Here is a 19,269-nt window from a genome sequence, read left to right as displayed (position 1 = left end):
CTACATTACCCATCAATCATCAAGGAGTAAACAGCCATAAAAATAAACTCTATGAAATTTCTCTAATCGCACAGGTATTCAAGCAAACCCCAGAATACTTAGTTCAAAACACACAACACCAGGTTATAGTCTAACAGGTTTATTTGAAAGCACTAACATTTGGAGCGCTGCTCCTTCATCAGGTGATTGTGGCGCAGAATCATATGACACAGAATTTATAGCAACAGGATTACACAAATTAAACAATATTAAACAAATTTAGTGTGAGTCTTTCACCTTTTAGAATGATCATGTTGGTTTCGGTTCCTTCATATGTAAATCCCAGAACTTTTTAAAAGTTACATTCTCGAGATAGCTTTTAACAATACGTGCCATCTCAGCTTAGATATTGCATTGAAGGTGTGAAGTTAAAGTCTGTCTGTGTCCTAATGTTAGGTCAGACTGATTCTATTTCTAAAGTGGGATTTACAGAATTTTAACATGGATTTATACAGTTTGTGAGCAAAATAAAATGTAATTCTGCAATTACAAATTCACCCCACAAACTTGTATGTGTGTGTGTATATGCAGGGGAGACTGAGTGAGTATGCATGTGGGTGTGTATGTGGGGGTCTGCGTGTCTGTGAGAGAGAGTGTATGTGTGTGTGAATGTAATGGGGTATAAGTCTGTGAGAGGGTGCGTGTATGGGTTTCAATGTGGGGGGTATATGTGCGAGCGTTTGAGGAGAGTTTGTGTATGAGAGAGGGTCCGCATGTGTGTGTGCGCGCATGCGCATGCTTGTTTTTGTGTGTATAGTGCAATGGGGTCACCTGTTGTGCGCCAAGAACCCAAGGTCCCAGTTGAGGCCATCCCCATAGGTACTGAACTTGGTTATCATCCTCTGCTCAGCCACTTTGCGTTGTTGCCTGTTCTGAGGTCTGCCTTGCAGAATGGTACACACACTCTCTCAGACATTCACACCCCCACAGACACATCCACATGTACACACTCACTCGGTCTCCTCTGCACTCACACACATATAAGTTTGTGGGGTGAATTTATAATTGCAGAATTACATTTTATTTTACTCAAAAACTGCATAAATCCATGCAAAAGTCTGTAAACCCCAGTTCAGAAACAGAATCAGTCTGACCTAATATTAGGAAAAACCTCACATCTTCAATGCATTATCTGAGCTGATATGGCACCTATTGTTAAAAGCTATCTTGAGAATGTAATTTTAAAAAGGTTCTGGGATTTACATATGAAGGAACTGAAACTAACATGATCATTCTAAAAGGTGAAAGACTCAAGCTAAATTTGTTTAATATTACATTCTATGACACTGTAATCCTGTTGCTATAAATTCTGTGTCATATGATTCTGCTCCACAACCACCTGATGAAGAAGCAGCGCTCCAAAAGCTAGTGCCTCCAAATAAACCTGTTAGACTATAACTTGGTATGGTGTGATTTCTAACTTTGTCCAGTCCAGTCCAACACCGGCACTTCCAAACCAGAATATTTATACTTCTATGAACCAAATTTAACTTCTATTCAGTATTGATGTACAAGCCCTCGTTGACTTTTCCAAGATTGAATGAACTGTTATGTTTCAGAAATTTTTCAAGCACCTGTGTTTTGCTACAAAGAACCTTTACTCAATGTTTTTTTGAAAGGGAGAAAGTAGAATAGTATTAGTATTTTTGGTTAGACTATTTTTCATGTATTCACCGCTTCATTAAAATGTTTTTAAATCTTCAGCCTCACTTGATTATCACCATTTTCCCACATCATTATAAAGTCATAGAACAGTTCAGTAGGTATCTCATCTAGAAGCACTGTTTAAATCTATATCTCATGTATGTACTCTCTTCTAATTTCTGATCTCTGTAAAGGTCATATATATTTCATAGAGTCATACAGCACGGAAAGAGATCCTTTGGTTTCCCCAATCCTGTCCCACTTGCCTGCATTTGGCCCATAATCTCTCTGAACCTTTCCGATTCATGTCTAGATTAGAGTGGTGCTGGAAAAGCACAGCAGGTCAGGCAGCATCCGAGGAGCAGTACCTGTCCAAACGTCTTTTAAATGTTGTAACTGCATTTGCCCATACCACTTCCCCTGGCAGTTTATTCTCTATACGCACCACCTTCTGTGTGAAAAGGTTACCTCTCAGGTCCCTTTCAAAACTTTCCGTCTCTCACCTTAAAGCCTCCGGTTTTGAACTCCCCACCCTGGGGAAAAGAAATCTTTGCTATTAACCTTATCTATGCCCTTCATGATTTTGTAAACCTCTGTAAGATCACCCCTCAACCTCTACACTCCAGGGAGAAAGGTTCCAGCTTAACAAGTCTCTCTTGCCTCCCAATTCGTTGGATAACTCCCTTTTTGATTTTTTTTCCTTCTCCTTTGCCCATCTCAAAGCACTGAGATTGCACTGGCTAAAGTAATGAACAGTGTTGGAGGACTGTACCTACCTTGCTCTCTCTGTAATTATATAAACTGCGCAATCTTTAACTATCTCCTTTCTCTTGTGTGAATTTATTTCTACCTGAGTAAATGCAGATAACACACCTACAGGAGTGGCTTTTCATCCCAACACTGCATGATACCTCTAAAATTCTTGGCCTCTTCCTTTTCCTCATCTCCACAGGGTCACCTCTGAAATGTATGTCAATGACATCTATTGGTATCTCGATCACTTCCGTTGATTGGTCCATGGTGTTAGACTCCATGTCCAATATCCAGCCTTTGCTCAATGAGTACCAAGCTACTGGTTTCAATCCTCATCATTGTATGTAGCAAGAATACAGACTATCCCTCATTCACAGGGAGAGCCACATTTGCGAAACGTCGACATCCCTATTCAACCCCAAACTAAGCTTTAAAGCTTGTTCATTTGCAGGAGTTTTTATCTCCACCTCTACAAATAACTGCCTCCATCTACAGCTCAACACCTTTGACATTGAAACTTCAATGTCTGTCTCTAGACCTTTTTCTCAATGCCTTTTTCACTTTAAATTCTTAATTCTTAAACTATTAATTATTGCATTATGTGGATGAAATAAAATAGAATTACCAGTGACAGCACAGGATTTTGTGATCGTACTGGAACATATTCCTGTTCATCTTTCTTTCAAATGTGTATTTTAAAATGATCCTCCACAATAAACCCACTAGTTTTAGAAAACAAAACTTTACTTCTGACTGAATTTGGAAATTCTTTAAATTACATTGCACAATATTCAAATTTAACTGCTCATTTTTAAACATTTTTATTTTCATATTATGTGAGGATATATTATAATTACATTACAAATATAATTGTGTTGGGTGTCAGTCAGCTCAGTTGACTTGATGGTTGGTTTGTGTTGCAGAGTGATGGACCCTCCTTCCCAAACCCTTACCTGAGGCGAGGTGACCCTCAGGTTAAACTACCATCAATTATCCCTCTCTATCTCTTTTTCTCACTCTCTCCGAGGAGAAAGAAGTCTAATGGTCCAGTAGGACTTTACCTTTAATGACTGTATTTTTGTGTTTCCACACTCAAACTCAAAGAATAATTATATTTGCAATTAAGCATTGATAATATGTTAGGAAAATGAAACAATGATATCTGCAAAGCAACTTCAATTCATTGAAATTAAATATATAAATTTTCAGATAGGATCCAGCAAATATTTTTCAAGCTCCAGAAATACCATTTTGCAAATAAATTAGAGTTCTCTATCACTTTTGCTTTAGTCTTTTGCTTGCAGACATAGTGTAAGATGGCAGAATGAGAAGAAATTTACTAAACTGAATCAATCAGTCTAATAATGCAAAAAGATAAAAAACAACAATGTTAATAAAATAAAGCAAAGGAATAAGAATTAACACAACAATAAAAATCAGCAGAAAGCACAGGCTCGTTAGTTACAAATGAGAGCATCTTGCTAACAGAATACTCACTCTTAGGACTGCATGCTATAGCACAGCTGAAAATAGTCATTTCCCAAATGCCCTTGTTAAAGTAAATGTAAATGTATTACTAGACTTCACTCTTTGAAAATCCACATTTATAGATATAAATATTATCTCAAGAGCACTCTTTATTAAAATTGCAATGTGTTTTGAATTGTAGAGTAGTGACAGGCTAATTCACAATATTGAAGACAAGTATTGACGAAATAAGAATTTAAAGGAACTTATAGATTCCAATTAACCAACACAGTTCTCTATGAAAACAAATGGTGAATGCTCCAAATGCATTTCATACAAAATAAACTTTTTACTCAAGATATACTTCATCTTGTAAAACTTAACACTCCTGTCTTCGAATACTGTAAATAAACTCCCAAGGCAAAAAATTTAAAGAAGCAAATGTATTTACTCATGAACAATAAAAGGTTGCTCTGTATTTATCCTGAGTGTCTTCTATATAGAACTAGATTCTTCAACAAATGCCATATATCTCCAAAAGGATAAAAAAAATTATTTTATGAATGGGTAGGTGAGCCAGAATTAGAATTTTTCATCCAAACATTTTGAAATATTGCAATAATATGGAGTGTCTAAAGTTACATTCCAAATATGATTATGCACATACTAGTCTTGTGTTTTAGAACCTAGTTAGAGGCATAGAGCCATAGAGATGTACAGCATCGAAATAGACCCTTCGGTCCAACCTGTCCAAGCCAACCAGATATCCTAACCCATATCCTGGCCCATATTCCTCCAAACCCTTCCTATTCATATACCCATCCAAATGCCTCTTAAATGTTGCAATTGTACCAGCCTCCACCACATCCTCTGGCAACTCATTCCATACACATACCACCCTCTGCATGAAAAAGTTGCCCCTTAGGTCTCTTTTATATCTTTCCCCTCTCACCATAAACCTGTGCCCTCTAGTTCTGGATTCCCCGACCCCAGGAAAATGACTTTGTCTATTTATCCTATTCATGCCCCGCATAATTTTGTAAACCTCTAGAAGGTCACCCCTCAGCCTTCGACGCTCCAGGGAAAACAGCCCCAGCCTGTTCAGCCTTTCCCAGTAGCTCAAATCCTCCAACCCTGGCAACATCCTTGTATATCATTTCTGAACCCTTTCAAGTTTCACATCTTTCCGATAGGAAGGAGACCAGAATTGCACGCAACATTCCAACAGTGGCCTAACCAATGTCCTGTACAGCCACAACATGACCTCCTAATTCCTGTACTCAATACTCTGACCAAATGAAGGAAAGCATACCAAACGCTTTCTTCACTATCCTATCTACCTGCGACTCCATTTTCAAGGAGCTATGAACCTACACTCCAAGCTCTCTTTGTTCAGCAACACTCCCTAGGACCTCACCATTAAGTGTATAAGTCCTGCTAAGATTTGCTTTCCCAAAATACAGCACCTCGCATTTATCTGAATTAAACTCCATCTGCCACTTCTCAGCCCATTGGCCCATCTGGTCATGATCCTGTTGTAATCTGAGGTAATCCTCTTTGCTGTCCACTACACCTCCAATTTTGGTGTCATCTGCAAACCTACTAACTGTACCTCTTATGCTCGCATCCAAATCATTTATGCAAATGACAAAAAGTAGAGGACCCAGCACCGATCCTTGTGGCACTCCATTGGTCAAAGGGCTCCAGTCTGAAAAACAACCCTCCACCACCACCCTCTGTCTTCTACCTTTGAGCCAGTTCTGTATCCAAATGGCTAGTTCTCCCTGTATTCCATGAGATCTAACCTTGCTAATCAGTCTCCCATGGGGAACCTTGTCGAACGCCTTACTAAAGTCCATATAGATCACATCTACTGCTCTGCCCTCATCAATCTTCTTGTTATTTCTTCAAAAAACTCAATCAAGTTTGTGAGACATGATTTCCCACGCACAAAGCCATGTTGACTATCTCTAATCAGTCCTTGCCTTTCCAAATACATGTATATCCTGTCCCTCAGGATTCACTCCAACTTAAACTTTCTAGAAAGGGTTTTAAAATTGCTTTGGAAAATTTTCTGTCACTATAAAATAGAAGAATTTGAAAGCCTCTTAAATAGCACATAAAATCCAAAAGAATTACAACTGCTGTAAATCAGAAACAAAACCAGAAGTTGCTGGAAAAGATCAGTACATCTGGCGGCATCTGTGAAGAGAAATCAGAGTTAACGTTTCGGGGCTGGTGACCCTTCCTCAGAACCCACTTCTGACTTCTGAGGCAAGGTTACCAAACCTGAAACGTTTACTCTGATTTCTCTTCATAGATGCTGCCAGACATGTTGAGCATTTCCAGCAACTACTGTTTTTGTGTTCAGATAGCACAACCTGGCTAAAAACAAAGTGTTAAAGAGATAATAACCAAATTGCAGGATTAGCTTTCAAATCAGATTCCTATGACCTCCTGGGATCTTGAGATTTTTTGATAGATTGATTTCCTGTATTTACAATGTTCTTGTTGCTGGAGATAAATGATGCTTTTTAAATTGTAGTTATGGGTAGAATTTCACAGTTCCAGTTAGTAGATTTATAAGTGGTGACGTTTATAAAATCTAGCAAATTGCCTGCCCTTCACCTCTATGCTTGTCCCCAACCTGTATGCCATACCATGGGGCTCAATGAAAGCACTAGGCCAATTAATGGCTACCCTCACATCAGTTGCTCTTTTGTTGTGGCATGTATGCCATGCAGCTGTCGATGCATGGACTGGTGGCAGGCAGGTGGGGGTTGAGATAATTCTTTTGGGGGCCCCTGCACCCAGTAGGGGCACCCCCTCTCCCCGGGTCATTCTTATGCTAATGCTGACCCCAGCTTCTCAAATCTTGCTCCAGCTAGCCAGCCTAGTCCCATTAATAGCCCAGTCTTACCTTCAGTCTGATCTCCAGAATGTCCTCTTCTTTAGTTTTCCTGCAATCCCAGCCTTGGCTACTGTTCAAACTTGGGACTACAAAACTTCCCTCCATAAGGAGGGCCTTCATCCCAGATGGGGGAGGAAGCCTCAGCCTTAGCCAATTAACATCCTGCAGTATATTTAATGGCTGTGGGACAGCTGGTAATGGCAGGAGTGTGTTATCTGCTGACACTTGGGTTGATGGGTGAAAAAAAGCCAAATCATCCAAAAAATCCTGCCCTGCATTACATTTTCCTTTGGATAACTGACAATGCTTAGATAACCAGGCTAGGTGTCCCCTGAGATTCTGTGCATGTTTGCCAAACAGAAAAATTAGGTTCCTACCTAGGAGTATAAATTCACTTCTGTACTGATTTACCAGTTTACAAATTAAACAAGATTAATACATTTATATGCAGTTTCCCAATCTCACATCAACCAGGTAAAAATCAGATGCTTATAATTCTCAACATGAAAGTCAGTGGTTACCTGGTGTCTCCAGCTTGCTGCTTGCTCCTTTGACCCTCCACCTTGGACATCAGTGACCATCAGAGCATGTTACATGGGTAGTGACAGCAGGCACCTACCATTCCTGAATATTGGCATCTGACATATATTAGCCTCACTGCACTCTTGCAGCACAATCTTCGATCTACTTGCAAGACAGTTCTACACTTCTGTGCTGCATTTTGGAGCACACCAGCACACATCTTTTACAGCAATTTTATGAGGTAATCCTCCTTTAATGTTGCTTACTTTCACTTGATCATCTTTGCCAAATGTCTTGTCTAAGTGCAAGCAACCTTGGTGGAAAGGGTGTGCAGAATGCAGCAATCAATAATGATGCGGGAGAATCTTTGCGAAGAAATGTCATTGGAAACTTATGGGCCAGACATCTAAACCTCTCTTCAAGTAATCCTGTGGTCCACTCAATGATTATCCTTGTGGTCTTATGATATTGATTATGTCAAGATTGTTCAGAAATAATGGTGTTTTGGAGAATATCATAAGCCAAGTGTGCATGATAGTGAATGATCAAACACTGAGGTTATGGTTCAATGTTGCAAAATAAAAACAATATGATGGCTGCCTGGATAGCCTGTATAAAGGCGTTTTTGTTTTGAGAAAAGCTAGAATGTTACAACTTCCTTATGACAAACTCTGCAGGCTGTTGTTCCACTTCCATGATATCAATCTGCTGGTGGCCAATACTCCATGCAGGTAGAATGCTATTTTTACAAGTGCAAGGGAATATAGAAAGTAGTATTTTGTTATAACTTTGTATTGTATTGGTGAGACCTCATTAGGAGTAACATGTAAAATTTTGGTTTCATTTAAGAAAACATATAATTTTAAAATTAATTTATAGAACTTGAGTGTTGCTAGTTGGTCACTATTTTTTGCCCATCCCTAGTTGCCCTTGAGAAGGTGGAAGTGAGCTGCCTTCTCGAACTGCTGCAGTCCATGTATTTTGGATTGCCCCAGCGACAGTGAAGGAACAGTGATATATTTCCAATTCAGGATGGTGAGTGGCTTGGAGATGAACTTGCAGATGGTGATATTCCCATGTATCTGATGCCCTTGTCCTCCTAGACAGAAGTGGTCATGAATTTCAAAGATGCTGTCAAAGGATATTTAGTGAATTTCTGCAGTGCTAATTGTAGATTAGACAGACTGCTGCTTCTGAGCATCAGTGTTAGAAGGACAAGGTCAAAAATCAAATAATACCAGGTTATAGTCCAACACGTTTATTTGAAATTGCAAGCTTTCAGACCTCAGCTCCTTCCTTGGGTGTGGTATGATAAAGAGGTATAAGATACAGTATTTATAAGGAAAAGGTTAACAACTTTAAAATTAGCTGCCCTTGTTGAATCCTTAATCAGTTAGGTGGTAGACTGCTGATTGAAATGCAAAATCCAGATTTCTTTCAAGTCTTTGGCCCTGGAAAATCAAAGGTTTTATCAATGTACAAGAGATGACATGTCAGGTTAGACAATGCATGTTAGGTGTGAGGGTCCGCTTTGAATTGGTCTGTTTTAAGCTGAGGTCAGGCTTTGTTTTGACAGAAAAGAATCTTGAATGAAATAATTTGTGTGTGTGTGTGTGTGTGTGTAAGTGTGCCAGTGAATGTATGTGAGTCTCTTTGCGGGAGTTTATAGTGTGGTGGGGTTACCTATAGTGTGACATGAACCCAAGATCACGGTTGAGGCTGTCCTCATGGGTACAGAACTTGGCTATCAGCCTCTGCTCAGCCATTTTGCATTGTTACATATATTGAAGCCCACCTTGGAGGATACTCACCTGAAGATCGGAGGCTGAATGTCTTGGACTGCCAGAGTGTCCCAGTGGATGTTTACAGATGTGGTGCCAATCAGGCTGCTTTTTCCTGAATGGTATCAAGCTTATTGATTGTTGGTGGTACTGTACCCATCCAGGCAAGTAGGCAGTATTCCATTACTTGTGCCTTGTAGATGGTGAACAGGCTCTGTGGAGTCAAATGTGTTATTTGCTGAAATATACCGAGCTTTTGATCTGCTCTTGTAGCCACTGTATTTATATGGTGAGTCCAGCTGAATTCCTGGTCAATGATAATACCAAAGATGTTGACAGTGAGGGATTCAGTGATGGTAAAACCACTGAGTGTCAAGGGGCGATAGTTAGTTGTCTATTATTGGACATCATCGTTGCCTGGCATTTGTGTGGTGTGAATGTTACTTGCCACTTCTCAGTCCAAGCCAGGATATTGTCCAGAGCTTGTTGCATTTGAACATGGGCTGCTTCAGTACCCCAGGTGTCATGAATGGTGCTGAACATTGTGCAAACTTTGGAGAACATCCCCACTTCTGAACTAAATGATGGAGGCAAGGTCATTGATGAAGTAGCTAAAGATGGTTAGGCCTAGGACATTATCCTAAGACACTCCTGCAGAGATATCCTGCAGTTGCGAAGACTAACCTGCAACGTGTCAGATATGACTCCAACCAACAGAGTGTATGCATGATTCCAGATTTGCTAGGGATCCCTTGATGCCACACATGATCAAATGCAGTTTTGATGACAAGGGCTGTCACTCCCATCTCACCTCTGGGATTCAGCTTGTTTGTCCATGTCTGAACCAAAGCTGTAATGTGGTCAGGAGCTGAGTGGCATCAGTGGATCCCAACCTGCTCATTACTGAGCACATTATTGCTGAGTAGGTCTTGCTGATGACACCTTCCATTTCATTACTGATGATTGAGTGTAGACTAATGGGGTGGTAATTGGCTGGGTTAGATTTGTCCTGCACTTTGTGTACTGGACATACCTGGGCAATTTTCCAATTGTCAAATAGATGCCAGTATTGAAACCATACTGGAGCTTGGCTAGGGGACCGGCAAGTTCTGGAGCACAAGTCTTCAGTCCTATTGCTGGAATATTGTTAGGGCCCTTTGCAGTATCTAGTGCCTCCAATCAGTTTGGGTTATCACACGGAATGAATTGAATTAGCTGATGACTGGTATTGATGATACTGGGGACCACTAGAGGAGGTCAAGATGGACCATCTATTTGGCACTTGGCCGAAGATTACAGTGAATGCTTCAGCTTTATACTTTGCATTTATGTGTTGGGTTATTCCATCACTGAGGATGCGAATATTTGTGGAGACTCCTCCTTCAGTGAGTTATTTAATTGTCCATGATTCATGACTAGATGTGGCAAGACCTTAGATCAGAGCTTAGATCTGATCTGTTAGTTGTGGGATTGCTGAGCTCTGTCTGTTACTTGATGCCTATGCTGTTTGGCATGCTATGCTGTTTGGTAGCTTCTCCAGGTTGATAATTTGTCTTTGGTTATGCCTGTTGTTGTTCCTAGCACGCCCCCTTGAACTCTCAATTGATCCCCTGCCTTGAGTGTAATGGTTGAGTAGAGCACATGCCAAGCCATGTTGCTACAGATTGTACTGGAGGAGCTATGCTACAAGAGTTCAGAGACGGTTCACTCAATGGGATGGGTGGCACTTACCTTATGAGGAAAGATTGGACAGGTGGGGCCTTTATCCATTGAAGTTTAGAAGAATGAGAGGTAATATTATTGGACCTTGTAGGATTCTGAGGTGACTTGCCACGGCAAATGCTTACTAGATATTTCTTCTTGTGGAAGAGACTTGAACCAGGGTCTATCACTTAAAATTAGGAGACATTTTCTTTCTCAGAGGTCATCAGTCTTTGATAATCTCTTCCACAGAGAGCTGTGGAGACTGTGTTATTGAATACTTTCAAGGCAGATGTAGATCAAGGAAGCAAGGGTGGGAATGTGGAGTTGAGGCAACAATCAAATCAGTTATGATCTTATTGAATGATAGAGCAGGCAAGAGAGGCTCAAATGATATACTTCTGCTCCAATTTCAAATATTCCCAAATCTCAACTCATGGAAAATCAACCACTGCTGTAAACCATCTAATTTCAACTGTTAATACTAGTGAATAAGGTAATGTGCTGGTTATGGCTGGTAACAGGACATCGTTAATCTGCTTAATTCAACCATATATTGTAGAATATACATGCAAAAGATGTACTTATTTACTTTATCAATGTTTTGTGCACTGGGTAAGACTCCTGTGATTTTGTGTTAAAATGGCACTGTGATCTTGCATCATAGGACTCAACTTGCAATTATTCCTGACCTCTCTGCCTCTGCTAGGCACCTCAGCCAAATGAAAAAAAAATTGCAGTTAAATTAGTGGCTAGCAGTAAATACTCCCCAGCAATTTCAAGCCATCTACTCAATACCTGACAGGCAATTGGTGTAAGAATCACATCCAATGCATTAAAGTAAATGTCTCTGCAGTGATTGTTCTACAGTCACTTCATTGCATTCAGTGACATGAATAGAGAATTAATTTTTTTATTTCATTGTCATCCGATATCGCTATTATGCATTACAGATAAAGTAAAAAGAAAAATCTTTACGCAATAGCACATGGTTTATAGTTCTGCAATATTGTCAACTATATTTGATAATAAACTGAACAATACTGGAGAGAATCTCCAGCTTGTTTAGCCAAGGTTAATTGGCATTCAGATCATCCTTTCCTTACCTCCAGCGAGTTGGTTCTTTTTATCAGACATCAAAAGCCTGTGTACTCTGAGCTCCTTAAGCACAGCACTGATCTATGGACAGAACATCTGCATGTGCACAGGAACTGAGGAGGGACAGACAACTGAGCAGATGTCACAGGGAAAAGAGCTATCCTGGGAGTCAAATGGACGAGCATAAAACACACAGACTTGACCTAGCTCAATGTTAGACAACAATGTACAAAAGTTCATCCTAACTGGATTTCACACCTGATTGCACAAACACAAATTTAGTTATTAGGGGTTAATTGCATACCAGATATAAAAAGCAAACCAGACAGACTCTATTAAAAAGGAATTATAATTACAAGCCATTTACACATGGTCATTGTCTGTGGCCAGCTCTATAACACTCTTGGCAAAAACTACATATTTATTTGGAAGATATTCATGAGCAAGAGTAAAACTATAAATGACATCAGTCATATATATATATGCATGTATCTCAAATATATATATACATAACATCAGAAAAGCACAGTCAAGGAGTCTAAAATTGAAACATCTAAGACGTAGATTAATACTATTATGAATTTATATAATTAATTCAGAACAGTTATAATGCATTAGAGTCAAAATCCTCATGTCACAGAGTGAGATGATTATTGGTCCAATTCCCACCCTGCTCAGTCTTCAATGTGAATTACACCAGCCTGTGTACCAAGTGCATCCTGTTAATTTTCCTGCCAGGAAAAGAAAGATCAGAAGACTGTTTGGTTGGTTACATGGAGACACTTGTGGTTGTGTGGCAGTAGGTTATTTGTCCTTTCTGTCAAAAATATAGGCATAAAGGCCAGACAAAGAAGGAAACAGGTACTAATTTTCTACGAAAGGTTAGATTTATAAAGATCAACAGTATATGAAAATGTAACATTTTCATGTTAACATTTTCTTGGATATAATTGTATTATATATTGTAAATATTTTCTGAATACTTCTTTCAAACACATTCAGTAATATATATATGAAGCTTTATCTGCATTAGATTAGTTACAACATAAACCCATATGCTACTGAATGTTAAATTCATCTAATCACTTCTTGCATTGAACAGAAAGTACCAGATGCATGCTATTTATTTTTAATCTTCACAATATTGGAAATTTATTAAGTAACTCTCAAAATACATTTTATTAAAAATTTCAATACTCACATGCAGAAATCTATTGTATTAAGGGTGTAATGACGTACAGAAATCAGAATACTACTTCATCCTCTTTTTTCAAGTAAACTTTTGTAACAGAAAATTGGTTAATACATAATATAATGGAGGCTTTCAACAGAAAAAAAACTTGCATTTATATAAGTACATTTAATCTAAGCTTCCAAGGTGCTTCACCAAAATGTTATCAGAACAAATGTGATATCTAACCTCAGCAGGAAATATTAAGACAGGGTGACTAAAAGCTTGCCCAAAGAGAAGTTTTAAGGAGTTTCTTAAAGGAAAAAGGAAGGTTTAGGGAGAGAATTATAGTGCTTGCATCAGCTACTGATAGTGGAACAAATGAAACACGAGATGCAGTATAGTGGGGGGAATGGTGGGGGTAAATAAACATTTCTGGAGCACTTCATCTTCAAAATCATAAAATCAAAACTCATCAGAACATAAGAAATAGAAGCACTATTTGGCCAGACAACCTTTTGAGGCTATTCTGCCATTCGGTACAGTTTTGCATGACCCTAACTACATCTGTTTTTAATATTTTCATGAGCTGTAGCCACCCATTGGCAAGGCCAACAATTATTAACATTCTTAAACGTCTTTGGGAAAGTGGTGGTGAAAGTCACCTTCTTGAGCCACTCCAGTTCATTTAGTATAGTTACAAACACAATGCCATTAGAAAGGAAGCTCCACATTTTTGAGCCATCACTGTCATCATAACCCTTGGGATATCCAAAAATCTATTAAGTCAATCTATCAATCTACCTTGAATTTATTCAACAACTGAGCATCTGCAGCCCTTGGTATGCAGATTCCAACAATCTATAATCCTCCAAATGAAAATGTTTCTTCTCATCAACTGTAAATTGTCAATCCCTTATGCTGAGTGTTATGGATCAGACCAGACCCTCTCAAAGTATATCAAGAAGGTAGGCTAGACCCTAACTTTACATTTGCCTTTAAAATAAGAAAAAGTGCCATGTTCCAATGTCAAACTATTTGACATTAATGAAAACGCAATTTATTTAAACATTTTAGTTAAAACACAACCAAGGAAAAAAGAGTTTAGAATAACGTAATTCAATTGAAAAACTTAATGAAATAATAGATGCAGTAATTATTACTAATTAACTGTTACAATATAGTAACATCCCACAAACATACACTTTGGCAAAAAGGCAAATTCAGAAAAATAGATTTGTCTCACAGGTAACCCAACAACAGACAGAACCCTCAGTTTCTAGCTAATACCAAGAGAGGGTACCACAGCTTCTAACTCTTCAAGCCCACAACAGCAACTGCTTAAAGCTGAACCTAAAAAACTGGCCACACTCAGCCAGGCTGTTTCTATTGTTCCAAACTTCAAACAAAAAACCCTCACATGCTTCTTATCCCAGTGACCTCAGTAGACTGTTCGCTACCCCTTCCTTACAACCTCTCTTCAAAGAAAACCAGGACATGAGACTGTTCTAGACTCCCCAGTAAGGGAAAACATCCTCCCAGCATCGAGTTTCAAAAGCTCCTTTACAATATTTAAAGCTTCAATTAGACCACCTTTCATTCTTCTAAACTCATACAAGTAGTTGATTACATACAAGTGTTTTTATCAACATTTTGATGCTTGCAATACAATGGCATTCATTCAAGTGGAATTGAAACAAATGGTTAAGTTATTTTGAAATTAAAAGTGCCTCAGGGCACTTTGTATACAGATTATTATAGCTAATGCTTCAAAATGAGAATATTTAAATATCAGAGCTGTTCTGTGGATATTTAGAACTTGTTTTGATTTACTACTGTCACATACACCCAGGTATAGTGAAAAGTGTTGTTTTAAGTGCTTTACAGACAGATCCCACCAGGGTAACAGAACAGATTGCAGGATACGATGTTACAGCTGCCGAGAAAGTACAGAGAGAGATCAAATTAACATTGAAGTGGTTCATTCAAATGTCTGATAACAGCAGGGAAGAAGATGTTCTTGAATCTGTTCACACATGTATACAAACTTTTATATTGTCTGCCCAATAGAAGATGGTGGAAGACAGTATAATGGGAATGGGAGGAGTCTTTTATATGTTGAAAATGTGTTGCTGGAAAAGCACTGCTGGTGAGGCAGCATCCAAGGTGCAAGAGAATCGACGTTTCAGGCATGAGCCCTTCTTCAGGAATCTTTTATTATGTTGGCTACTTTTCTGATGCAACATAAAGTATAGGTGGTCAATGGATGGGAGGCTGGATTGTGTAATGGATTGGGCTGTGTTCACAACTCCCTGCAGTTTATTTTTGCCTTGGGAAGAGCAGTTGCCATACCATGCTGTGATGCATCCAGGTCACTTGTATATAGACTATTATAGTTAATGCTATAAAATGAGAGTATTTAAATATCAGAACTGTACTTTGGATATTTCAAACAACATAGGACAAAGAAAGAGAAACAAAACAATTGAAACTGCAAAATCAAAAGAAAGGATTTGTGTTTATATGATCCTATTCACTCTGAGGATGTTCTAAATAGAACCACAGTCAATGAATTGCTATAGACATGACGGTAGATTGCAAGGTCCATAAAAAGCAACATAGCTAAGTGATTTGTTGTTTGTTTTGGTTCAGGGGAGACAAGTTGCCTATTAACGCAAGGTTAACATTTCCCAAAAGAATTGTGTGCAACCAGCCTCATGCTCAAGTCAACAGGTTGGGGCCAAATTCATGAAGCATTTACATTTTCTTTGTTTTTAAACATTCACCTGCTCCTAAACCCATTTGGGCTCCTCCAGGTTAGAATTGCCTATTGCCTCAAAGTCACTAATGATGCAAATCCAAATTATTCTGGAGAGTTTTAAAATAACTCTATTAATTGCAATGCCACATTTTATTATGGTAATACATGAATATTAATTAAAAGATTTTCTTACAAAAGTCTTCTGCAATCCACTTAATCTCATAGGGTTCAAACTATTTTGATCTTTTATATAGCGTCTAAATTACAGCACAATGTTTTAAGTTTTATTTTAAAAATGGAGGTAAATTTGAATCTCATTGTCTTCTTGGAGAAGTTATTTGATTTTACTAATACATGAAAGCACAGAAATATCTATTAAACCCTTACAAAATGTTATCACCAGATAACATTTTGATATCTCACTTAAAAGAAGATTCTAGTATTTTATGTTGGAAATTCACAATATGAAGTTCACATTCCAGCTTTTATAGTGGTATTATGAATTACTGTATCACAAGAACTAGTAGACAGCCTACTAAGTGTGAATGTTGAACTGAAAGTAAACATTGGTTAAAACAAAACAATGCACATCTCAAAATCACCAAGAAACATACACATTTTAATAACTGCTTGGTTTTTAGAACCTAACTGTTTGCTAAAAAGAGGTACAAAATCAAAGCTCTTAGTCTTGCATACATCAGGACTGAAATGCATGAAAACCAAATTTTTGAGAGGAAAGAACAACTTTCAGATCATGGCAAAAAAAGGATACTGATTAGTTTGACTATGGTTAGAATGGAGTTGCAGCAGGAACTGTAAACTCTCTTAGTTAACTGATGAAATTCAAACCAGGCAAGTCAACTCTGATCAACCAGGATATTGTCATGAGAATGAAGCTGGAACTGACTGTCTCCATTGATCTTTCTGCAACGAAGCAAGTGCCATACGTGGATATATTTATACTGCCTACAAAGAATAGGCCCTATGTGTAACTAACTCGTGGCTTCTAGAAAGCGCAAATGAATTACACCGTGAGACCAAATGATAATCTTAAATTGTTTTTTGATGTAATTCTTAGCATAGCCAGAGTCATTTAGGAAATTTCTCCCGCAGCAGAATCATATGTAAAGTTAGATACTGTGTTCAGGGCTGAGCAGGTATATTTGGTTTAGCATGATCAGCAAGTTTCCCAATGCAGACAGTCAAAGCATGTGTTGTTTGACACAGTCCACCAGTCATTGGAATATACAATATACATACCTGGCAACACATTGGCAATACTCATTCATGTTGTAGGCAGAACATCTTCTTGGATTGACAATGGCATCCTATTAGTAGAGTGCAGCACTCATATGATTACTGCAAAATAGCAGTGTGAGATGGTTAGCTTTCCCCATTGTTCAAACCTTTATAATGTTTTTCCTACCAGAGTAACCAGAGTATCCAGAGAGTACAATTTGTAATTATAATTTTTGATAACTATACAAATAGGCCTCTGATATCACTGTGACCTTGGTGGTCATGTATGAGAAGGTCCAGTAAGAGGTTGGACCCAGCTTAGCTTGGAGGCTCCTACTCTGTCGCCTTAACAACATACACAGTATAACACTTAATATATATTTATTACTGGGAAGAGATCTGGCCTTGGCTTGTAGCAATACTCAGAAAATCCACATTTGAAAATGATCAAACACGGTACAATGATTGACACACCAGTCTAATGAAGACAGTGTTTTATTCTCAGAAGAATCTGAAGAACCATGAGTCAAAATTAAGTAAACACAAGGCAAAGCTGAACAAAAAGGGAAGAGGAGCTTAGAAGAGGTCAATTGTTTACCCAAAGTAATGTGAAATACTTGAAGACACATCCAGCGCAGCTCAGTACTCACTGCCCTTTCCAAGTCCTTTTGATATGGGAAAAGAACTACTGCTCTATTATTAAAATCAAATCTGCAAATGCTTCAGTCAAAGTCCAAATATATTAAAACTACTGCAAAACAAAATATGAACTATCAGGCCAGACTTATTCTGGGATCTGAACCGTCCATTAGTAATATCAGCTGGGATTGTAACAACATTTCAATCACAGGAATTTTGAGAGTGAATGTTGTTGATTTGAAGTTCGGGAGTCTTGGTTTTCAAAGAAGTTTACCATATCAGATTAGATTAGATTCCCTACAGTGTGGAAACAGGCCCTTTGGCCCAACAAGTTCACACCGCCCCTTAGAGAGTAACCCACCCAGACCTATATCCCTCTGACTAATGCACCTAACACTATGGGCAGTTTAGCATTGACCAATTCACCTGACCTGCACATCTTATAGTGGCATTAATTCATGTGAAGGTACAGCATTGCGATATAAAATGTATAGAACCTGCCATGGTATATATCTTGATTTATAGCAGTTAGAGCTAGGACTAATCTTTCATCAGTTGAGCCAGTGTATGAGGCAGCTTGTGCACAAGGTACAAGTTTGGAGGGGGGAGCAATTGAACACAAGAACAAGCCACAATGCAAGCCCATCAGTGAGTCATGCCCAAAGAAAGCTGTCTCACCTCTTAATAAAACCACCAGAAACAAGGAAAAGGAAGGAAACACCATTTTGAAGTACTGGCATTGCAGTGCAATAAAGCAGCACTTGTAAAAGAAGTGTCAGCAGAGGGTGTTTTGTGCTTCAATTAAGGCACATTTGACCCTTTCAGCAATTTTGCAACTTGAACAAAAAGTTTACAAATTATCTTCATTTCAAAGGAGAGTTCTGCAAAGTGAATAAGAAAATGTAGATAATATGTTATCTTGGTCAAGTGAGTGTTGTTGCCCTTACAACAGAATTTGACAAATGTACCAGGATTATTGGTAAATGATATTTAAAGTCAGGAATTTTAATACTAAATACTTTTGAGGCAGGAGCAGCCATTTCTGTGGTCCCTGACACTTTAGAGTTTCTTAACACTGTGTGTTTGATCATCAAAGTTGAACATTCAGAGTGGGTGGGGTATCCTCACCCTTCCAGTGAAATGCTGTTTAAAGCAACACTTAGATATAATGGTGAAGTTATTAAACAGCCTATTTATGTCTTGCAGAACCAGAACAGATCATTGTTGGGCATATGTTCTACTATGTATTCTACAGCAATTACCAGATGTTCTAAGCCAAATTTGAAGGCATTCCAAGTCAAGACGCTGTCTATATTCCACTCAGTGAGGAAGTTCCATGCCCAGATGATGATTACATTTAATTTTGTGAATTCTCCCTCAGTATTTCCAAGAACATGGGTCTTCATCTGTTTAGAAGACTAAATTACATTTTGTAACAAGTTCCCACACATTTCATGCCAAGAAGGTTGAATGATATAATGTAAGGAACTTAGTTTTTCAAAGAATTTGAGCGGTATTATGAACCCTCTTCAGTTGGTTTCAG

General features: G+C 38.4%; 1 protein-coding gene across 3 annotated transcripts in view; it reads right to left on the bottom strand.

Annotated features, from left to right (window-relative positions):
* ak8 (adenylate kinase 8) overlaps positions 1–19,269 on the bottom strand; it is a 184,619-nt gene that overhangs the window by 118,932 nt on the left and 46,418 nt on the right. The gene's annotated exons all lie outside the window — the stretch shown is intronic.

This window comes from Chiloscyllium punctatum, chromosome 49, assembly GCF_047496795.1.
Source record: "Chiloscyllium punctatum isolate Juve2018m chromosome 49, sChiPun1.3, whole genome shotgun sequence".
Lineage (NCBI taxonomy): Eukaryota > Metazoa > Chordata > Chondrichthyes > Orectolobiformes > Hemiscylliidae > Chiloscyllium > Chiloscyllium punctatum.
Note: the sequence above shows the minus strand (reverse complement) of the source record. Positions and strands in the feature narration are given on the sequence as shown.